Genomic DNA, 15,616 nt, shown 5'->3' with positions numbered 1-15,616 from the left:
CTGATATGCTCTGAACTCTAGCTCAACTGTGCAATTACCTGCCTAGTGCAGTATCTCCCTGCCTATGTTAACAGTCAGATATTATCACAGTACCACCATATAACAATGCTATAAACATTTACTCTAATTTTGCAGCCAAGAAAGAGCAATGGTAATTTGCCATTGCAATAATGTTTGCAAAGCTTTCCTGAAAAATGATGGGCAGGGAAACAAGAATAATTGGAGCTAATGGAGACAAAAATCCACAGTTATAAAGATACATGGCACTTTAGAAAATTGATTTAGTACCTCTAGCCAAAAGCAGAAGGGAGAGCATAGCACATCCATTCATTCATAATCTACTTATCATGAGTCTTCCTGATCAAATTGGTACCAGTATAACTCAAGGAAGTAATATAATTGATACCAGTGGTGCTCCACTGATACAGAGTCAGAATCAATTTCAAGATCTTTCTTTAAAAATTTGAGTTACCTTGCTGCATGTTCCTTGGTAACACATAAAAATTTGTGAGAATTTTTAAATTTGCAAATGAATTAAATCACAGTAGGACATGCAGCTCTTGTGTCAGGACTGGCTAAACCTGGAAAGCTTCCTTAGAGTTTGTTGTGAAAAAAAGAATCATATATAGGATAACAAATCTCCCTGCTAATTCTGCCACTCTCAAATCAATATGTTTTCTTTTGAAAAGAGTGTTGTATTTTGCATTTACAAAGTATCACTAGTTCATATACATTTTTAAAAAGAAAAAAAAAAAAAACACTCAAACACAACACTTTACTTGATCTCACAAGGAAAATATAAGTTTGTTGACACACAATCAAAACTTCGAAAATATTTAATACAGACCTCAGTATTCAGGAATCTAATGAGGGCAAAATAAGGAATATAATTTAAAAGATTACATAATAAATTGCTAGTGGATATACTGTGTTGAATCCACTCTGCAGTCTTCCCTTGAACTAGAATTTCTCATCGGGTCCAGGACACCTTATGCTTTATCTGCAAACATGTATCATTAAATGCTTAAGGTTTCATCCCCAAATACTTGAACATCTGCCTTCTTAACATTCTTTCTTAGTCTGGGTGTTGCTATATATTTTCTACATATATGCACAATTTGGCATTTGACCCCATGATTGTTGTCTTAATTTATGCAACATGTGGCTAAATTAGACGGCTATTTTCTAAACAAGGCCTCCCAAATGCTACAAAGGCCAGGAGGTTGGTAGTTCAAGCATTTTTTCATTGCATCAAGGGATTCCCATCATCAGAACAGTTTTCCATCTTTTTTACTGAAGTTTTCTGAGGAGTAATAAATGGATTTATTGGCTGATAATAATGGATATCATGACTGGTACCCCTTGAGCATTTAAATGCTGACATATACAACAATTTTTCTCCAATCAGGAAAAGAAATCTGTTTTGCCTAAAAACATTCACTTAATAAGTATTTATGAATTTAGGGCATGCCTATGTCATCTCTTTGAGCAGGAGCAGAAAATGCTGTTAAGCTTGGAGTTCAACAAGAAATTTTTGCATGTATATATTGCTTCTTCCATGGAGTTTTCAAAAATGTACTTGCCTTTGGTGATTTACAACAGAATTGTTTGTTTCTTCCTTTTAATGTCTCACAGAAGATGTTTTTCTCTGTCATCCTTCTTGCAAGAGAAATTCGTCTTAAACTAAACATGCCTCATAGGTGGATTTGTCATCTCTAAAGTCTCATCTTCTGCTGTCTATGATAGCAAAAGCCAAGGAAAAGAAACTGGGAAGGAAGAGAGCTTTTTGGTCTTTTAGCACCGAAAAAACACTAAGTTTGCTGTACGGGCTTAGGAGAACAAAGATAATTCAAGAAAAATTTGTATGAATCCATTAATTGTGTAATCCACATATTTCAAGGCAAGACTGAGAAACAACTCCTGTAAGAAGTCAGACTTCCAAATAAAACAAACTACAGTGAGTATACAGTTCTTAAAATGCAACTTTTTAAGGCTTCCATCATCTCCAACACAGTATTATGCCGCTGTCTTGAAATTACAGTGTTAATGTGCATAAATGAGCACCATTAGGAAACTATACAGGAAAATGAAATAAAATTGCCTGGAGAAAATGACTTTAGTGACATCAAAATCCCTCTATTTGTTTGTTCTATTTTATTTTTATTTTGCTTCTGAGAGATGTTATTTTTTTCCTCAAAGTACAAGCTGACTAGTTGTGGTGCTTTAATAACTGATGGGCAGCTCAGCTCCACCACGCTCTCTCAATCCTTCTTCTCAGAAGGACAGGTAGAGAAGATACAATGAAAAAAAGGAAAGGTTCGTGGGTGAGACAAAGAGCAATTAAATTAAAGGAAAATTATTAAAAAACAACAACAACAACAAACAGTGAAGAAGAAGAAAAAAATATATACATTCTCTGCTTCCCATCAGCAAGCAATGTTCAGCCATGTCTTGGGAAGCAGGGCCTCAATATGCTTGGTGATTGCTTGGGAAGACAATTGCTTTCCTAACAAGAGCCCCCAAGCAGTGTGGGGTGCTCTGGAGAAAGTTAACTCTGTCCCAACCAGACCCAGAATACTAGAAATAGCATGGGAATATTCCATGACCCTGATTCATCTAATTTTAATATGCTTAAATGGTGTACCTGTCTTTGAATCGAATCCCTTTTTCTCTCTATCCATCCACATATGTATTGGACTTCTTATGATCAATGGATAGAAGCCTAAAGTTTAGTAAACAAAAACTGTTTTTCAGTGTCTAAAACAAAGCTTTTTCACAGGAAAAAATATTCATCACAGTGCTGCAACTGTGGTGTCATTAGACATCTATTGTAGTAGTTGTCTATTGGGCTTGGTGGTCTTCTGGTTGTGTATCAGACGCTTGTCTGATGAACTGCCTCAGTCTTAGATCTGCAAACCGTTATTTTCTTTCTTGGACTATGACACAGTTCTGAGAATGGAGTGGTATGTAGCTAGCAGTGCAATGTAGTAATCCTTAACATTTAGTTTCATCTTCACTATCAGTCTCCTGACACGAACTCAGGGCTCATTAAATAGTTGAGGGAATGGACCTGCCAATCCTAAACTCATTCATGGCAGGCCTACTAACATATGCTAAGTTGTACCCTTAGCTGATCTGCAAGCACACCATAAGCTTGTCTGTATGGTTAAAATAGACAATCATGTCTTAGATGAAAGACAGTAACCCAAGAAGTGAGAAATGGGGTTTTTCATGTCAGCTGTAACTCACCACATGAGCATCACCAGTAGTCTGAGTTTATCAGCGTGTCTTTGCACTTGAATTTGCTCACAGAGCTAGCTGATGTCTAGCACTGGGCATGGTATCACACATCTGTGCAGCACATGGATGTACCTGTAGACTCCGTTAGCTATTATATCTACTCCGCATATTTTCATTGTATTTAATTTTTGCATATATATTTTGTGTAGATACAGAAGTCCTGTGTAACTTGAAGATGGCTGTCTTAAATCTCAACTTCTGTGTCCATAGACTCATTCAAATGGGAAAAGCAACAGTGTTTAAGGAAAACAGGAATTGTATGTACAGAGTAGATAGACAGATAATCAGGGAATGGACCTGAGTGTTAATATCTCTATGTTCATCCCTTTTTATTCCTCTCAGTTTTGATAAGAAATTGTAGAGAAAAAAAATAAAAATAAAAATAATCCCAGTAGTTTGTGCATACCCTCTCAGATTTGTTTTTCCTTTGTCACCTCCATAATAAGTAAACCATTTCTCCAGTGTAATCATTAGCTGATTTTCCTCTATAGGCCATCAGTGCTGACAGAGCACATTGGTCTTTGCATTAGCACTTGTAAACAATACCCAAATGGTATTTTTCTGTTAAGAGTCAACTGCCCCAAATCCAATTCTTTCCCAAAATTTTAGAGACTTTAGAGGATAAACTCTATTGACTTAGGTCAGTAGGTGATTTAAAACCCATTTGTGCAACATTAAACTGTATGGAAACTTTAAAATCAATAAATTAATAGCATTCGAAGGTCAATTTTTAAACAGAAATCAGTATTAAGCTATTCATATGCCTACAGGTTGTGCATGCAAGGAAGAGTAACAGGTACAATAGCACTTGAAGAATGGAAATGTATTTATCTCTTTATGTAAAACAAATACAATAACTTGCACGATATGATTGATTAGAACGATGGAGCTCAGAGTGGGTGTCTAATAGATGATGGATATGCAAAATATGAAACTGAGAACAATTTTCATGTTCATTTAACTTCTTTAAAGTGTTTTAAATGAGCATTAGAAACTAAATCAGGGAGAATTGTCAGGACTTGGTTGAATGATGCTCGCTCAACACTGATTATCTATCACTGGGCTACAGGTTATTTGTTGAACTAATGATCTAAAACATGAGCTAATCGAAAATAATATAAAACCAAAAGTGATCATAAAAGAAACTGATAGCAGTATGACAGACAAATCACTCAGTGGGAACAAAATAAGCATGACCTATGTGTATGAGGCATTAGGGGGGTTTTGCTGGCACAATTTGTCATTGTATTCCTGCTTCTCACAGATATTCATAATTAATGGTAAGCCATTTTCGGCTCCTGCAGTCTCTGGATAGAAAGTAAAACCACAGATAAAATCTTCAAATTAAATAGAATTGGATTTAGCCACCACAAATCAGATTGAAGAGGATATCATTGTTGTTGCTCTCTACCCATTACAGCTGGTGATGTCACTGAAGCAGCAGAAGTGCCAGTAGGATAGAGCATCAGCATCTATCCTAAGCAGGCAGTTGCTCCTCGAAGCCTCCCGTTGGATGTCCAATAAACCAGCAGGATGCTGCTGCTTCCCTTGCTTTCCAACGATGCTGGCACAGGCACTTTTTGAAACATAGGGAGGGCAGGGTTTTCCTTGCAATAGGCGAGAGAAAGATAAGGGTAAGAGATGAGGCCTCAGGAAGGGCAGACAGACACATCTGTAATAAGGTAAAGACTTTCCACTCCTTCTCCAGGGCAAGGTGAAGCACCACAGCCTTGCAGATCTCAAGCAACCCAGAGCTGAAGTTCAAGCAAGCTTGACCTTGATACAAAATTCCAGGCAGAAGTCACTCAAGGCATATTGCATATACTCGAGTCAGAGAAACCAAGCAAATGGCATCTCAGAATAGGTTTGGAGACTGAAAATCCCTTCTTCCTTTCTCTGAGCCAGTTCTTGATAAACTAGATTGGCTGTTGCGCCCCAGCAACCAGCAATACCCATAGGACACTTGCAAAGGATTTTACTGAACAGGTTGAACAGGTCTGTTGACATGTAATTGACTAGATTAATGATCTTTTCTTGTTTGAGCTTCTGTGACAAAATTTCCTGTTTTGTCTTGGTTACTTCTGTGTTTTTGTTTGTTTGTTTGTTTGTTTTGTTTGTTTTGTTTTGTTTTGTTTTGTTTTCCTACAAGATTTTTCAAACTTGGTCATAAAACCTTCTTTTCTAACCGGTTTCAGGATGAACAGAAAATATCTGCTTTTCAGGGGAAACAGTTCTAGAAAATAACTTGGGGAGAGGGATGGTGGAAAGACATAAAATTAAATACTTCTTTAGCTTTTGAACTTCATTGTCATGCCTTTTAAAGTTTAAAGTTTTCTTCTGAGTGTTTTTCAGACATGCTTATCATTTTCACAAGAATCTCAATAAAAATTATAGCTTGTAATTTGGTTTTCAAAGGCAATGCTTTTCCAAAAGCCCTCTTTCAGATGTATTCTTAAATTGGTAGGAAGGATAGATATCAGCAGGTTTCTAAAAGCATTTGACCTAATATTATTTGCTTAAAATAATAGCATTATCTGAAATAAAATGCAACTCTTGATAAATGGATTGCAAATGGACTGAATGATGCATCTCAAATTACGGGATTAACTGAAAAAAATTATCACCCAAAAGGATTACTATCCATCAGATCATCCATAGGTCTGTTTTTAGCTGAGTGTTGTTTCATATTCTCTTCTATGACATGAAAGAAATCATGAATCATTGCTGGTAATGTTTTCAGATGGCACAAATATTAACAAATTGGGAAATAACTGTAGGCAGAAGTGAATTCTGCAAGCTAATTTGTATCAAGGTAATCTGGGTCCATATAGATGGAAGTCTTCCATGAAGAAGAGCTGAGGGCCAGTGGAAAAATCTATGGGGCTGCAAAACAAGGTGCCAAAAAGAAAAGTCGTGAGAACACAAATAAACCTGTCTTGAAGGTAAGATTGTATTGCCTGCAGTAAATAAGGTGTGGAATATATACTAAACAATAAAGGGAAAATAAAGTGACAAATACTATCCATAAGTGAGCACAGTCTATTTTAATACACTGAATGAGACACAGGTCTTGCGAAAAACTGTTCTGTTCCTTTAACATGACTTTACAGTTTAAACCCATCAGTTACGGTAAATTATGAAAGAATCAATGTGTAGATATTTTCATGAATAAGACCCCATCTCTCTCTGACTGAAAAGGCTTAAAATATTGATTAATCACAAGTATTTGTATTGCTGTCATGCGCTGCTAAGTTTGTTTCAATTGACTAATTTCCCAAATTGTAGGTATTGATCCAAAACCAATACCTGAAGCTCATTATTCTTTACTGTTCTGTTTAAAATATTTTGATCTTTTACTCACAAAAAAGGAAAACACCACATTTAACACATATAACCAGCTTCACTGTGCAAAGCAAATCACTCATGAGCAATGCATCCACCGAAAATTACTGGCTGAATTAGTAGGTGGCTATTTACAACCAGTGTATTGATTCAAGAGAAGTGTGTCTGGTTTTCAAATGATTCATTAACCAACAACTGGGATGAAAATGTAAGCTCTATAAATGAAAAAATTATCTAATTGAAGTGCATGCCTGCATGTGAGCAGATTTCTTTCCGCACCCAGGTTCCTGCTTCTTCAATAAGAAGAACTGATTTTAAATGAAGCAGCAAAACAGTTCATAACCTATTTCTGAATTATATGAATCATAAGGAAGTAATATTGAAAGCTGTTCTGAGTTTTCAAGGAGAGACAAAGAATTTAAATTACCTAAGCCCTTTTAAAAGGAGAAAAATAAAGGTGTTAGCATTGAAAGGTTTGATTCATCTTTCTTTTCAGATGAGTCTTGCATTTAGAGATCTCTTCACAGAAGACTACTGGCAGAAGGGAGAAGAGGAACAACATGATCTGGGAGAAATGTCCCTTAATGAATTATAATGAGTGTCAGGGACAGAGGATTGTAATCAAATAAATAGAAATATGCCAACAAGTTAAGGGGAGAGACCTAGATGATTTCTCTGTGTTCTCTTGTGTCTCCAAACTATACAAGACAGGTGATCAATCTGATCAAGACATTTGAAATGTAAGGGTCATTCATATCACAGCTCACTGGGCTACTATATATATATATATTCCTTTGCAAAGCAACCAAGAGGAAAATATACTTGGATTTTGCAACACCAAATATGCTCTCATGCTGAGCTGCATAGAGAAAAGTAAATAGATGAAAATTCAGAGAAGTTGTGGCACGGATTTGCAGAAAACTACACAAAGTTCATCAATTTGATTTTAAACCTTACAGTGTTAAAAAAAAAAAAAAAAAATAAGTCTTTGGTAATAATCCATTCTTAAGAACTACTATGGTATTCCAAAATAATTCCATGTGACACTCAGTTTGCTACCTCTGATGGGTGTCAAGCAAAAAGGAATAAGCTTGACTTCCTTCAATTCCCCAAAGGAAAGGGATAAAGGCATTGAAGCCGTTATTTCCTCTTATGGGTGTCGAATGAAAACAAACAAAAACAAAGAAGAAGGAAAAAAAAAAAAAGGCAGAAAACTAATGTAGATGAGCCTGGTTTGTGCAGCAGCAGGTGCAAATGGCTCTGATTGCCCAACAGGAACAAGGAGAGACACGTGGAGGAGATGTGCAAGAGTGTCCCTGAAGAGCTCTTAGCTTACTGTTAATAAACTCTTTCAGAAAGATTGTGCTCATAACTGATTTGAAAACTGACATTACATAAATGTTTATTGCTCATTGTCAGCTTTGTATGACAAGCATGGGTGAAAAATGAGGGCCAAGAAAAGTGACCCTGGCAGGTGAAGGTTATATAGATCAAAGGTGTGTACCGCAGCCAGAAGTGATGGGAGCTGAAATGGTGAATGCAGATCACTGTCAAATATTTTAACTAAAAGCCATCACAGAGCTCCATAAATGCCATTAAAAATCTAGCTCCAAGTGTATAAGCCATTTTTAAATGTTCCACAGACACTCAAGATCTCTAGAAAATATTACTCTCTATTTGAAGGATTTTTGTGTTTGTGGAGCATTGTTGCAATTATACCTTAGCAGCAAGTTTAAGCCAGCCATCCTAGTAAGCAAGGGTTTAGAAAATCTCCACATGGAATGAAATCGCTCCCTAAGGAAAAGCACAACACACATTATGGCAAGGAAGTACTTCAGTGTCATTAACATGCAGGTCTGTTCAACTCCTTAGACAAGCATTGCTGTATGTGTGTTTTCTTCCTCTCCACTGACTGCATCAAAATTCAGTTAAAGCATCGTGTTTTGCCAGCCAAGCTCAGCAGAAAAGAAAACGATTGCCTTTTGTACAGCACAAAATTATAGAGATCAGATGCTGTAAATATTGTAATGCAACAATAAAGCTACAAGCACCAAGTACAGAGGATACTTTTAATGCTTATAAAATTATATAGAGAGAGCACAGTGCTTTAATGGTAAGGAGAGGTGTGTTATAAAATCAATATATATATATCAGCAGTATAATGAAAATTCCACTTTTTTTTTTTTTTTTTTTTTCTTTCCCCTTCCTCTCCCCCCTTTTTGGTGTGTTAATCCATGGCATTAGTCAGTAAATTAAAATTACATTCATTATGCCTGTCAAAGTTATAAAAGTATAACTTGACCTGTGAAACTCTACTTATCCATTTATATTGACTAGTGTTTTTTCTCTGATTAATGAACAAAATGTTATTAATCTGTTCATTTTCATCATCAAAATAAATGAAAAGCAAAAATAATTTGCATTTGTATATTTGCAATGTTGTTTTGAAATGGGCTATCAGAAGGTGTCTGATATTAAAAATATATGTATATAGCTTTTCTTACAATGAACCATTAATAAACACTAAATTCTTCACAGTGATGAAAAATCTTAAAATATGCATTAATGTTACATTTTTCTCATCAGATTTAGCTGTGATGTGAAACATGGTATGTGAAATACCTTTTTGCTTCCTCCTACCACTAGCCATGAATTAGTAGGGGTAAAATGCTGTTGCTGACACTCTTTGTGTTTGAAACACAAAGACCTTGGAGAATGCAGGGAGCTGTTGCCCTGAGGTCTGGAAATGCTTATATATCTGATGATGATACATTAATATCATTATAGACTGCAAATTTATGGGTAAATTGTGATTTAATATTTCACTTCAATGGCAAAAAGGAAACACCAGTCCAGGATCAGGCAAACCTACAGGGGCACATTCAACCAGAAGCATTTTTCTTAAAATGGAACAGACAATTTGACTGCAAATTCACAGAAAGGCACTAAAGTATTCATGATCAGATATAGAACAGCATTTCCCATAGAGAGTCATTTAGACTTGAAGAATATGCACAGTGCAAATACATTTCCCATTTTATCTGGGCCTTCCCAGTTACTATGGTTAGAGGATAAGGCTTATACCCTTTTATACAATAGAAAATTTTCTGTTTATTTCGAGTCATCTGAGTCCCTTGGATTTCTCTGCTTGATGCTGAGTTTTATCAAGTGGATTGTAGAATGGCATAGTGGGGACAGATCTCGGCTGCAGAATATCTGTAAACTGGGTTCAAATGTGAAAGCTAGGAATAGTTAAGCCTAAAATTTCTAGTAGTGTGTCAAAAGTATTTCTGCACAGAAACTGAGAAGGAAACACAGAACAAACTTCATGTTCTAAGGAGCATCCAAACTAAGAATTTAAAATGACCATCCACCAATATCTATTAAAACAAGCCATCATGTTATTTATAAGATAAGAAACAAAATATCCAATGTAGGCATTTTAAACTTCTATTCACGTGAACTCAGGTACTTAATTGTGATTCTTTGAATGTAATGTCACAGAGACTAAGCTCAGAATTAGCATTGCCATGCCTGTATAAGAAAAAAAAAAGTCTGTATTTTCTTTTCAAGGCTTGAAACTGGTTGTTGAAAAAAGGACAGCAGTTTAATGACAGCAATTAAGACTAAATCTTGCTCAGAGCTTTTGCAGCTCTATATAGAAGAATATAGAGCCCTCTGATTTCAAATAACTTACTGGGCCTGGCTAAAATTGAAAAGCTGAGGATCAGCTGGTATAACTGGGTTCCAGCAGCTTTTTCGCGGTGTATGAAAAATGCATAATGGTACCAGTCCATTTTCTAATAGATAGTGGCTCTTAAACCATGACTGTGGTTTTATGCATAGAACACACTTATCATAAAAACAACAGATTAAACTGTGTTCTCACCTTCTGTCAGCATGGAGATCCAGGGCCCAGACAGCCTCAGGACCGTGTAATGCAAGCATCAGTGCATTGCCTGCTTGCAGCATGCTAGATTCATTCTCTAGCATCTAGGAATGATCTGATGGCTGTCAGGATAAAGTACAATGGAAAAGAAGCATTTTGTCAAATGCATGAAATGGAAAATAAGAGTGGAAAAACTTGAACAGTACGTGTTCTTCACTTGTCAATGCTTTTTCTGAGTAAAGAGTTATAGTAATGGGGGGGCTTCCTTGAGCCGACACTGATGTTCATCCAGGTGGGTGGTGAGAGATGTCCAAGGAGCTGATCCAGCCCCAGACTGAGCACTGCTTCATTTTGAGAATTAGGGTTCAGCTGGATGCTCTCCCAGTGTCTGCCTGGTGCGGGGCTGTGCTCCAGCCAGAAGCACTGAGCACGGAGTGCAAACAGAAGAGGGAAGTGAAAACACAGCAGCCCCAGTTGGCAATTAGGCTGATTTACCCTGCTGTAGCTGTCACTTGTGGCCTCACCTGGAAGAGAGGAGACCTTTTCCCAGTTCATCTTTCCAGGCAGTTCTAGTGAGTTTATGCTAAATAAAATAATCCAGGAAACTGGAGCTGAAAACCAATGTTCCCCACCATTTTATTAGCCTCTTTGTTCTCTCAAAAATGATGTAGCTTTACACTAGCAGCTCAGAAAAGATGCCCGAAAATGATCCAAATCAACACACATAGCTCTCCAGGACTTTAAATTACTAACTTGGTTGCTGTCAAAGAACAGGTTTTTCTCATCAGTAGGAAGAAGTCAACATAGTCTCATCTCATTTTGGGAGTAAGTAAAGTGAAATTCATGCCCTGCTGTAGTCCTTGGTTCCTTTTTCATGCTCTACACAGGACTTCAGGATTTTTGCCAGCAACAACAGGAACAAAATAACTGGGATTAAGCACCATTAACTTTATACTTAATGGCTGTTGTGTTTATTACTCAGTCTTCTCACACCAAAAATAATAAACATTATAGTGGTAATTTTTCCAAGAATTAAACTAATAAAAAGAAAATAAGCATTTGAACTTTTGAAGGATCATAAATACTGTTGGCTTTTAAAGCATTTTAAAGAAATATGTGTAGTTACTGTGTTTAAATCAACATAAATAAATCAGTAATGCAGAAAAATAGGTTACTTATGACATTCGTTTTTCCAATGTATATTTAAGCCCTCAGGAAGATCCATTTTTTGTGTTCAGACCTCGCTGGTTCTTTGCAACTCTTTCTCTAATTTCCTTAAGACTGTGTTTCCACAGACATGGAGCTATTCTGTAAAAATGATAAATCGGCCTGTTAGAGATATTCTGAAACTCTATTCTTCATGTCTATCTATAGTGCTGCAGTGCATGCTTCTTGGAAGCATTAATAGCTGCATTTCATTTTACTATATAAATATTTAAGGTTTGTAATTTCTCTGTTGCTGACAGTGCCAGTGCCAATGCAATGCAATGTTTCATTATCAGTTCCTAGTATACACATAATCTTGTCAGACTTTGTTTCCAATAAATATAGTATGATATATTTTGAATATTTGAATAGCTGAGTGCGTTCATATTGCTTTTAGTCATGACCTGCTTACAAATTCCCAGCTAAGTACAGCTACATGGAACAATAACCTGCAAGTATTGTGCCAATATATTTTCATTAGTCAATGACACTTAGCTAGGGAAGAAAAATAAATAAATAAATAAATAAAACCAACATTCTTCAGAAACAAATCATCTCAGCTCATAGATCCCTACATGAGGATAAACTACATCCAGGACACCTATTGTTAGTTTCAAATTTGTAAATGGGTAGTTCAAATTTAATCTGTCCACTTGTTCAGTGTTCAGTGATTTGCCAATCTCTCTCTTTTTTTTTTTTTCTTTTAGCGATTTCTTTTTTTTTTTTTAAGTTTCCTTTTGCATGGATATCCAGAAGAAATGGGGAAATCAGTCTGAGAACAGGTTTCAATTCATAAATTCATGGTCTCAATTTGAACTGGCTATGAATTTTGCATTATTCTGCACCTTTATGAAACCTGCAAGGTGTTTTATCAAATATGAAGATAATTTGGGGGAAGGTCTCTCCTTTCATGCTAGATTACAGAAAGTGTAATTTTAGGTAATATGGGAGCACTTTGGGAGACTTCACCGGCTGCATAAGTGCATTCAGATCTACTGAATTATATGCAATATATAGTATTGTGTGAATAAAACAATATTATGTGGCATATAATGCAGGGGAAAGGAAGCAAAAATGCAAGTAAAAAATTAGATTGTTATTCTCTAGGTAAAGCATCCTAAACTGTGATAAACAAGAGCTCTATCTAACCTCACAATACAGGGGTCCAAATCCAACTGCATCCTGCCTCCCACCCAGATAGCTCAGAAACTGTCCCCTTCCTTTTACCCTTGCCCAATGGACACCCTGTATAGCTCCTGTGCACCAGGAGCTAGGGGGACACACCCAGGGCAGTTGGCCCCAAAGACCAAAGAGATATCCTATACCATATGAGGTCATGCTCAGCAATAACAGCTGGGGTAAAAGAAGGAGGAAGGGGGGGATGTTCAGAGTGACTGTGTTTGTCTTCTGAAAAAGCTAGTACTATGATGAGCCCTGCTTTCCTGGAGGCGGCTGAACACTTGCCTGACAATGGGAAGTAGTGAATTAGTTACTTGTTTTGCCTTGCTTGTACATGTGTTTTTACCTGGTAAACTTTACCTAATAAACTGTCTTTATCTCACTCCATGAGTTCTCACTTTTTTACTTTGCAGATTCTCTCCCCCATCCCACCTGGAGAGAGTGAGCAAGCGGCAGTGTGGCGCTTAGCTGCCTGACAAGGCTAAAGCACAACAGGGGTTATGAGGAAACACTGTCAATGAGCAACATTTCTGTCTTGCACCATGTTGAGGTTGTGAGGGAAAACAGTTAAGAAATATGTCCTACATGCTTCCTATAAGATGAAACTCCCAGAAGAAAAATAAATAAATCTGAATGCTATTTTAAAATTTCAGGATTTTGAACCCAAACACAAAATTGTTAAAGAGTGATTTGCAACTTTTTAAACGCTGGGGATTTTGACCATACTTTTCTTATGACAATGTCCTTTTTGAGAGTTTGTAGGAGTTTTTGAGAGTTTGTCTTCATTATTGCCTCATCGTTTTTTCAGTCATTCACATTTTTTTCATTTCATTTCGTTTCGTTTCATTTCATTTCATTTCATTTCATTTCATTTCATTTCATTTCATTTCATTTCATATTTATTTTTTCACCTGCTATTTTTCTTCACATGTATACTTTTCTCATTTTATAGAGTTTGTGACCAGTCTGACGGTTTCAAGAAACTGGATTTACTGCTTGAGCAAGAGCCAGTGGTGACTACCTATTGCCCTGTAGCAGCTCTGGCAAGCACGTGCATTTCAGTTAAGTCATTCATAGGGGGCCCAACAATTCAAGGAGGAATCTATCCCATTCTGTGTTGAGCTACATTGTCCAGTCAAGCACAGTCAGAAAATCTGACTCACTGGCAATATTAGCAGCCTATGAAAATAAATGCTTGTAAATCTGGGCTTTAAGCACAGAGTAAGACTCTGTGTACCTGAACTGTCCCTCCTGTACAGTCCTCCCACATTTCTGTTTACCCACTAACTGGGTACTTTGGCCTCCAGCATTACTGATTGGCTTTTGTTCATTCTGTTTGGACCTCTTAAATATGTCTGGGCTATGGAGAATTTGACAGTTAGTTTCACAAGAAAAAAGTACAGAGATACTTGTTTGCAAAAGTGAAAAATTTAGAGAACTCCAAATTTAGACTACTAGTAGATCCCACTTAGATATCCTATGGGCTCAGGTAGGGGTATTTCCCAGCAATATATGTCTTCCACTTTCAGTGCATTTTACAAGTCATGTCCCAGGGGATGGGTTATAAAGGCAGCTTTCTTTAATGATAGGTGTATTTGAGCAATTGGAGAAGCAGGCCCTACTGGAAGTACAAGCTAGTATAGGTTTTGGTCTCTGCCTAGTGTGTCATTTATGACTCATGGTAAGAGACCCATTAGCACTGAGATGTGGGATACTCAGGCCCAAATCCCTCTCCATTCTCTGGAGTTAATATTGAATTCTATACATTTAACAGATGTTTAACAGATGTGTTTCCTTTTTCCTAGGTGAAGTCTCTGACCACCTCTTTGCTGCTGGGTTTTATGCAAGAAAGGAACTATCTAGAGTTAGCACTGGATTGCTGGAGACAATCATTGCCATGCATACCTGGAAGGAAATAAAAAGCCTTTCCCAAGACTGTAGAAGTCCTTTTAATGGCAGAGATTTCTAACCCTAATATTTATATACTTTAGTACTTCACTCTCTTTTAGTACTGAAGTAGAGATCAGCCTAAAATACTAGGTTTGCAGTCAAATTTATAATGTTTAGCAATATTATATGAAACTACCCCCAAAGCTCTGAATTATGCGAGCAATCTTTTATTATTATTGTTATATTTTTACTAAACTTTGTATTGCACGAGCACCTGAAGTTCTGCAAGAACAACTTGCTTATCTTACTGAGAACAACTTACAAAGGGGAAATATCTGTTTTGCACTACATAACTCCCCAGGCAACATATAAAAGAAGGGTGGGCAGAGCAAATGGGTAAAAAGTCCTCTGTGATACCTATTCATTTACCACCTAGCCACCTGTAAACACACAACCACACAAAGAACATCATTTGCCCTTCAGAGCTCTCCTTCATCATCTGGAGGACCAATCTATGGTCCTTTCAGCCTGCTATGCAGCTTAGCTCCTCTCTGCTCTGAAATCAACTGGTCTCTTACAATGGTATTTAAATGGGTGTTGTGGGCTTTAGTGGTCAGGCTGCTGAATACAGATGCTGTCACATAGTAAGTGATAACCTGTCCTTTAAAGGGTCATACACGAGTTCCATTTAGATCTACTACAGTGAAAAGAGAAGCCCGTCATAATCATATTAATGTATTTTGCAATTATACTTCAGGTTTATCATATGTTATAATGACACCCAAAATTAGTCAGAAGTTATCCTCCAAA

The 15,616-nt window shown here is 36.8% G+C and overlaps 1 long non-coding RNA gene across 1 annotated transcript; it reads left to right on the top strand.

The window, feature by feature from the left end:
• Positions 1–1,646: 1,646 nt before the first annotated feature.
• Positions 1,647–14,939, top strand: LOC311421029. Its single transcript, XR_014684674.1, has 3 exons — positions 1,647–1,957; positions 13,869–13,977; positions 14,722–14,939. It is a non-coding gene; the product is annotated as an uncharacterized lncRNA (long non-coding RNA).
• Positions 14,940–15,616: the final 677 nt, after the last annotated feature.

The sequence above is a fragment of the Aythya ferina genome, assembly GCF_964211825.1.
Source record: "Aythya ferina genome assembly, chromosome: 1".
Classification (NCBI taxonomy): domain Eukaryota; kingdom Metazoa; phylum Chordata; class Aves; order Anseriformes; family Anatidae; genus Aythya; species Aythya ferina.
The sequence above is the reverse complement of the archived record's forward strand: the minus strand, read 5'-3'. Positions and strand labels throughout refer to the sequence as shown.